Source organism: Echinops telfairi, unplaced genomic scaffold (assembly GCF_000313985.2).
Source record: "Echinops telfairi isolate 266 unplaced genomic scaffold, ASM31398v2 ScPeMD7_7469;HRSCAF=8507_0, whole genome shotgun sequence".
Taxonomy (NCBI): domain Eukaryota; kingdom Metazoa; phylum Chordata; class Mammalia; order Afrosoricida; family Tenrecidae; genus Echinops; species Echinops telfairi.
Genome location: NW_022111372.1, coordinates 47,147,393 through 47,154,643, shown reverse-complemented (window position 1 = coordinate 47,154,643; position 7,251 = coordinate 47,147,393).

Sequence of the window (7,251 nt, the reverse complement as noted above, 5' to 3'; positions counted from 1 at the left end):
GTGTCTTATCAGTACAGTGTCTCTCCAGGAGTGAGCAGAGAGTCTCTCCCGCCTCCAAGGAGGAAAAACCAGATTTCCCAGAATTCTCAGGAGAAAACCATGCCCACACAGAGGCCTCATTGGCTATGATCTGATTGACAGACTAGACTCCACCACTTCACTTTTAATCCCCTCAGGTCCCAAATTGACACCAGATTATGTAACTATCACATAACTATGAATATCTCAAAGGCCTTAATTAAAAACAAGGTCATATTCACATCTAGAGGAGCTAGGACTTCAATATAACTTTGTAGAGGGGGAGAAGCGGGGACTCGGTTTACCTCAGGCCCTAAGAGCATCTAATGTTATCCTTGCCCAGGGTTATAGCCTCTTGACTTGTAAGCACCCCCTGATATCCCATGAGCGTGCATGAGGGCGACTCCGCCCTAAGCCTCCAGGGTGAGCATGCGGTAAGGTCTGACCAATCAGAGCATTTCTCAGCCTCACATAGTGATTTTCTCAGTGGTGAGCATATGGTATGTAAGAAATGAATGAGGGGAAAGTCCATTGGCAAAGAGCAGCATTTTCTCTCCTCTTGGTGGCATAGTGGTTACAAATTAGACTGCTAACTGCAAGGTCAGCAGTTCGAAACCACCAGCCACTCAGAGGAAGCCAGACAAAGCTTTCTACTCTACTCTACAGTCTCAGAAACTCACAGCGTAGTTCTACCCTGCCCTATAGGGTCGTTGAGTGAGAATCAACTTGATGGCAGTGGGTTTAGAGCTCCCTTCTGGGAGCCTGAGAGAACAAATGTGCCCGTGGATGTGCCAGAAGCCCCAAAGGAGGAGAGTCCACGTGATGAATGCAATACAGAGGAGAGCAAGGCTGAGAGAAGGAGAGAAGATGTCTGCCTCTTTCTCTCATTTGAGCCCCTACATCTTATAAGCATCTCAGTAAGTTCTCTTCCTGGTTGCATTGCGTTTCTGATACGTGAAACTAAAATGGCCCCACTTAATACCGACCACCACAGCCCTGCGCAGCCACCAACCTACTGTAGACTGCTCAGCTCTCAGAGCAAAGTTCCCTACTGTCTTCATCCTCCAAGTTAGGTCAGAAGGAGCTCCCTTCTCTACGCAAGCTAAGTCCTACTCTTCTAGAAGTAGTAGCGTATCACTCTTAATTCTATGCTCAATCTAAGAACAATCAGTTCTCATGACATGGTTATGCTTGACACTCACCCTCATGAAGAGATCACTGAACAAAGGGTGCTATAACAAAGTGTGGTAGAAACCAGAGGGTGCAGGCTATCAGAAAGAGTGGTGTATGGGCCTTAAAGGCTTGTCTTTAAACAAACAGCCATTAAATGAGATGTCGACTAAGCCCACATGGAAGAAGCACACACCAGCCTGTGTGATCCAAGGATTATAAATAACATGATCCAAATCTGAAGGAGAGAATGGTATCAGAGCTTAAATTGTGAACAACTGGTTTGCAGAAGGCTATGAATGACAGTGGAAGCCCAATATCCATTGGCAGGGTCTCCACATGGATCGTCTCCTGTGAATTCCCTCTGGCCATAGTCACAGGAGGTGAATAGCCTTACAGAGAAAAATTGTAAAACTGATTATGGCAGGTAAAGTTGAGTTAAATTTTGAGCTCCCTGTTGACTCATTTTAAAGTTGTTTCCATTTTGAATTGAGGTTTTTCTGTGTTTTGTCTAATCATTGTTGTTGGGATTTGTTGGTTTGGTATGATTTTCTATATATGACATACAGGATAGGTGGATCTATAGAGATAGGATGGGGCATGGCAGGGAAGGATGGGGAAATGGGGAGTTAACAATGAGTATGAGAAGAAAACATTCTGAAATTGATTGTAGTGATGACTGCACAAATCTTCTTAATATGATTGAATGATCTAGTTGCATGATATGTGAAGCATATGCCAATAAAACCATTAAAAAAGTAACAGGCTTAGAGTTTTTCTGTTAACCCCCCACCTTCCACCACCACTTTTTTTTCTATATATCAGTTATGGCTTTGTTCAGATTTCAGATGCAAATAAGAAAATCTGTGACAGTGGTTTAAGTAAGGAAAGGATCTGTTTTTCCAAAATACCACAAAGTCCAGAAAAATGTAGGCTGATGAAGCTTCTAGCATAGTTCTTTTTTCTTTTTTTTAACATTTTTTTAGGGGCTCATACAACTGTTATCCCAATCCATACACACATCAATTGTGTAAAGCGCATTTGTACATCGTTTCTCAAAACATTTTCTCTCCATTTAAACCCCCGACATTAGGTCCTCATTTTTCCCCTCCCTCCCCTCTCCCCCCTCCCGCATGAGCCTTTGATAGTTTATAAATGGGTATTTTGTCATATCTTGCCCTGTCCGACGTCTCCCTTCATCCACTTTTTGGTTGTCTGTCCCCCAGGGAGGAGGTCACACACAGTTTCATGTAATCGGTTCCCTCTTCCCTACCCATTCTCCCTTTACCCTCCCTGTTTTGCCACTCACACCACTGGTCCTATAGGGCTCATCCGTCCTGGATTCCCTGGATTTTCAGTTCCTATCTGTACCAGTGTACCTCCTCTGGTCTAGCCAGTCTTGCAAGATAGAATTCAAGTCATGGTAGTGGGAGCGGGGAGGAAACCTTTAGGAACTAGAGGAAGGTTGTATTTCTCATCATTGTTACATCGCACCCTGACTGGCTCATCTCCTCCCCTAGACCCCTCTGCAAGGGGATCTCCAGTGGCCTACTAATGGGCTTTGGATCTCCACTCCGCACTCCCCCCATCATTCACTATGGTAAGATTTTTTGTCCTGATGATGCCTTACACCTGATCCCTTTGACACCTCGTGGTTGGATCTAGCATAGTTCTTATAGGATAGCTATTATATTATTTTATATAGTTAATATTAGCATAATTATTATATTACAGAATCCTACTTTTCTTCTCCACTTCCCTTAGTGTATGGCTCTTGTGATTCCACATGGAAAGGAAAGTGGGGGAGATATAGCAACAGCAGATGGCCCCTCCTAATACCCTGGTCAGAACTGCATTGTGCTGGAATGTTCCATGAGGGAGGGGCCTTTGTCTGATTCACTTATGTATTCCAAGTACCAAGAACTGCTGTTCAATAAAACTATACTGGACGGATGGATGGAAGGATGGATGGATGGATGCTCATACAGTAAGATCATTTTGTTTTACCTCCTGTAGCCCCTCAGTAGAGTCAGGCAAGGGAGATGGGACTGAAATAACTGGAATGTCACTCCCTTCATTGGCAAGTGTTCTTCTGACATTCCCTACGGACCTTCGTCCTCTGCAAGTGGGCTCTCCCCATGTGGGTAACATAAATGCAAGAAGAGTCATTTATCTGAGCACATCTCCTTCAAACTTTCTTAAGAGAATCTTACCCACCTTGGGCATTTCATTGACTGGGGAAATGTTCCTATGTCTTTTTTTTTTTTAGTATCCTTTCCTGTGGGAAAATGATTGGCAGTAATGACATCCAATTGTGACTCCAAGAGGGGCAATGGGCAGGCCCTTGTCTGTCCTCAGTAATGAATGACTTTAGACGCCAAGCTGGAATGATTTTTGAACAAAGGCCTCTCCTAGAAAGGTCAACATCCATATCCCATGGGTTATAATAATGTGAGACTTATCCTTAACAAAAGTGCACACCACCAATAAGCTAAATTCACGTTGATTTTTTTCTCAATAAATCATTTCTTAATTATCTGGTGATACTATAACAAATGCCACAAATGGGTGATGTGAACAAACAAATTTATTTTCTCACAACTTAGGAAGCTGGAAGTCTGGGTTTAGAAAGGCAGCTCTAGTGGGAGACTTTGTCTCTGAAGGCTCTGGAGCAGTGGTTCTCAACCTTCCTGCTGCCACAACCCTTTAATGCAGTTCCTCATGTTGTGGTGACCCCGTATGTGGGCGTCTCTGCATGTGGGCAGCTCGCCTGGAGACGGATAGGGAAGCGGTGTCTCGGTTCCTAAGACCATCAGAAATATGGTTGTGTTAGTCTGGGTACCTTAGAGAAACAAATCCACAGAAAATCATGTATAAGAGAGAGTTTTATATAAAGGTTAAGTGTGCATCAAGAAAACATCCCAACCCAGTGCTGCCCAAGCCCACAAGTCCAACATGAACCCATTAACCCATATGTCCAACACCAATCCACAGAGTCCTCCTCCATCTCACAAAACAGACACAACGATGCCGACTGCAAGAGGAAAGCAGAGTCAGTGAACGTGTAAACTTCTCATCACTGGCAGGGGTCTCCACACGGCTGCTCCAGCACCCAGGGCTGCATCGGGGTAGGTCCATGTGGCTTCTCCTTGGGGATGTCTTGCAGGAAGTCAGCCTTGCAAGCTGAAGCAGGCAACTGATAAGACAGCTGCACCCTGGCGCGACCACGACAAAGCAAGAGACCTGAGAACTAGAAAGGCGAGGCTCACCGAGCAATTTATCCCTCCACCCTTCAGTTAACCCCACATGTGTTTATCAGCCAGGTTGGCACAATAAACTACCTAACTCAATGGTCTTAGGCAACCCCTGTGAAAGGGTCATTCAACCCCCAAAGGGGTCGGGACTCCCAGGTTGAGAACTACTGCTCTGAAGGAAGGGCCCTTTCTTCTAAGTTTCTGCTCCAGAAAGATCGTCACAAGGCTTGGCATCTTCCCCCACCTCTGCTTCTCTCACTGCCGAGTTGAACCTCTTTTGAACCTCTTTTATATCTCAAAGGAGATTTGCTCAAGACACACCCTACAGCAGTCCTGCCTCCTTCTTGCAACAAAGACGGAAAACAAAACTAAACTAAATTCACTGTTATTGAGTAGATGCCGACTACCAGCAACCCTATAGGACAGGGTGAGTCCTTGGGACTGTAACTCTTCATGGGAGTAGAAAGCCACGTCTTTCTCCTAAGGAGAGGCTGGTGGTTTTGAACTGCTTATCTTACATTTTGCAGCCCAACGTGTAACCACTATACCACCATGGCTCAAAGACATCCTAGTCCCAAATGGGACTATAACCACAGACATAGAAGCTGGGAGGTGGGGGATGCGTTTGTGGGGGAGACAAATTTCAATCCATAGCAGATGGGAGTAGAATTATTAAATGTACAGAGAGTGTTAAGGGGGCTAAGACAAGTAAAGAAGAATTGGATGGAAAGTTGCCTGGAACCACGACCCCAAATCTGCTTGCTGACTGCCCAACAATATACTGAATCTCCCTATCACCCATTTCGTCTGGCCCAGTTCAACTACTGCTAATCAGTTCCTTATTGGTCCCATGACAGATCACCAGAAGAAACATTTTTATCATTGTAAACACAAACAACATTTTGAAAAGGAGAAGAGAAGGAAGCCCACAATCCTCCTAAATAAACCCAAGTCTTCTCATTTTGCTTGCTCCCTTCCAGCTCTCGTTCACACATGTGGACTTTTCCCACACAGTGGCAGCCAGAGATTTACTTTGTATTCTGCTTTTGCCTTCAACTTGTTATCATAAGCATTCTTCACACAGCCACAGCTTGAAGATATATTAATAGCTGCATAATCATCCCCAAATTTGTTGCACCATAATTTGCTTAACAAATAAACAAGCTTATTCCCAACTCTTTGCCCTGTAGCTCCTGCTGCAATAAATAAAAGTCCGTGTGGACGTTGCTTGTTGTCTTGGGTTGACTGTTGATCTTGAAGCAGCAAGGAGGTTCTGGGCTAATAGCTCCCATTATTCTGTTTTGTCGAATCCCCCCAGGCTGCCAGTCACAGAAAAGCTACTCCATTTCTGGGCTCTGATGTCAGACACTTGACTGACTACCCACAGCAGGGAAGTGGCCCCGTTCCCTCGCCAGATGTAATGTCTGAAGAGCGGCTTGGAAGTGCATCTCAACTTCTGGAAGAAACCGCCCAGCTTGCACCAGGTAGGCCAGGGTTCAGCCGCTAATTTGAAGTCCTCTTGCAGATGGTAGCTCCCCTGCTTCATGCCACTTGCACCTATGTTGGCCCCGAGAGATTTGCTCCTCCTCCACATGGTAGTCCCATGGTAAAGCAATTAAGGTACAGGCACTCGGCCCAAGTTAGACATGTCACCTGCTTTCTTCCAGCGGAATGAAGCACTGACTGAAGTCATCAATCGGTCTCTGATGAAGCCAGCCCGTGGTTCCGGGAGCCCGGGAGCCCAGAATCAGCTGGGTGTTGTCCTTTCGGAGTCCGGCCCTGCCAGCTGGCCTTCCAGCAGATAAGATGCCTTTCAATCTTCCCAAAGAGTCTCTTTCTGAGGAAGTTGGACCAAATCTGATCTGCTGCCCACCTGTGAAAAGAGGGCCCTTACAAATACACCCTGAGGTCCCCTTGTGAAGGACCTCAAAGCCCTTTATTAGGTATGAGGTCTTTTGAAGATATTATAAGAGGCCACCACTCCAGGTCAACCCACTGAACGTCAGTTAACCGTGAAAGTCAGCTGCCCCAGGCCTGCCTTAGCCCAGCCGGCGTCTCCTCGGAGCTCTCTGAGACTCGGCCATTCATCACTCTGACCAAACGAATTTTGACAAAGGATGAGTTGATGCCTTCGATCTCACTAAAATGCAATCACCCCCACCCCTACCCGGCAGCCTGTGCCTGCTCAGCATCCCGAGGGAGGGATCAGAGCCAGAGCCCCTCCCAGATTCCTGGACAGAGCTCTGCCAAGAACCTCTGGCTTTCTGGGCTGCTCCAAGAAAAGGAAAACCAGGGATCATCTGAATCCTGGGCCTGAGGGGAACGCGACAGTGGAATGAACTGGGACTACAGTGCGACAGTTCACTCGTTACGGACTGAATAGTGCTCCTCCAAAGAGATCTTGAAGCCCTCATGCCTGAGACCTGTGAATGAGACCTGGTTAAGAAATAAGCTCTCTAAACATAAATGAACATGGAGTCCTATAGGAGTAGGTGTGGCATTAGTCTGATATGACCCGCACTGTTAATAATGAGGAGAAACACTGTCAAAGAAAGGCAGGACAGATCAGTGAAGATACAGCTACAAGCCATGAAACTTCTGGGCTACCACCAACTCGGAGAGCCAACTGGGAGAGCCATCTAGGCTTCTGAGAAAACGTGGCCTTGTCAACACTCTAGTTTGGGACTAGCAGCCTCCAGAACTATGAAATGAAAACTGCTTTGTTTAAAGCTGTGTTAATTTAGACAACTCATGAAGGTCTTCATGTGAAAAAAGCCCCAGCTCCTCGGTGGGTCCTTCAAAAGGAGGA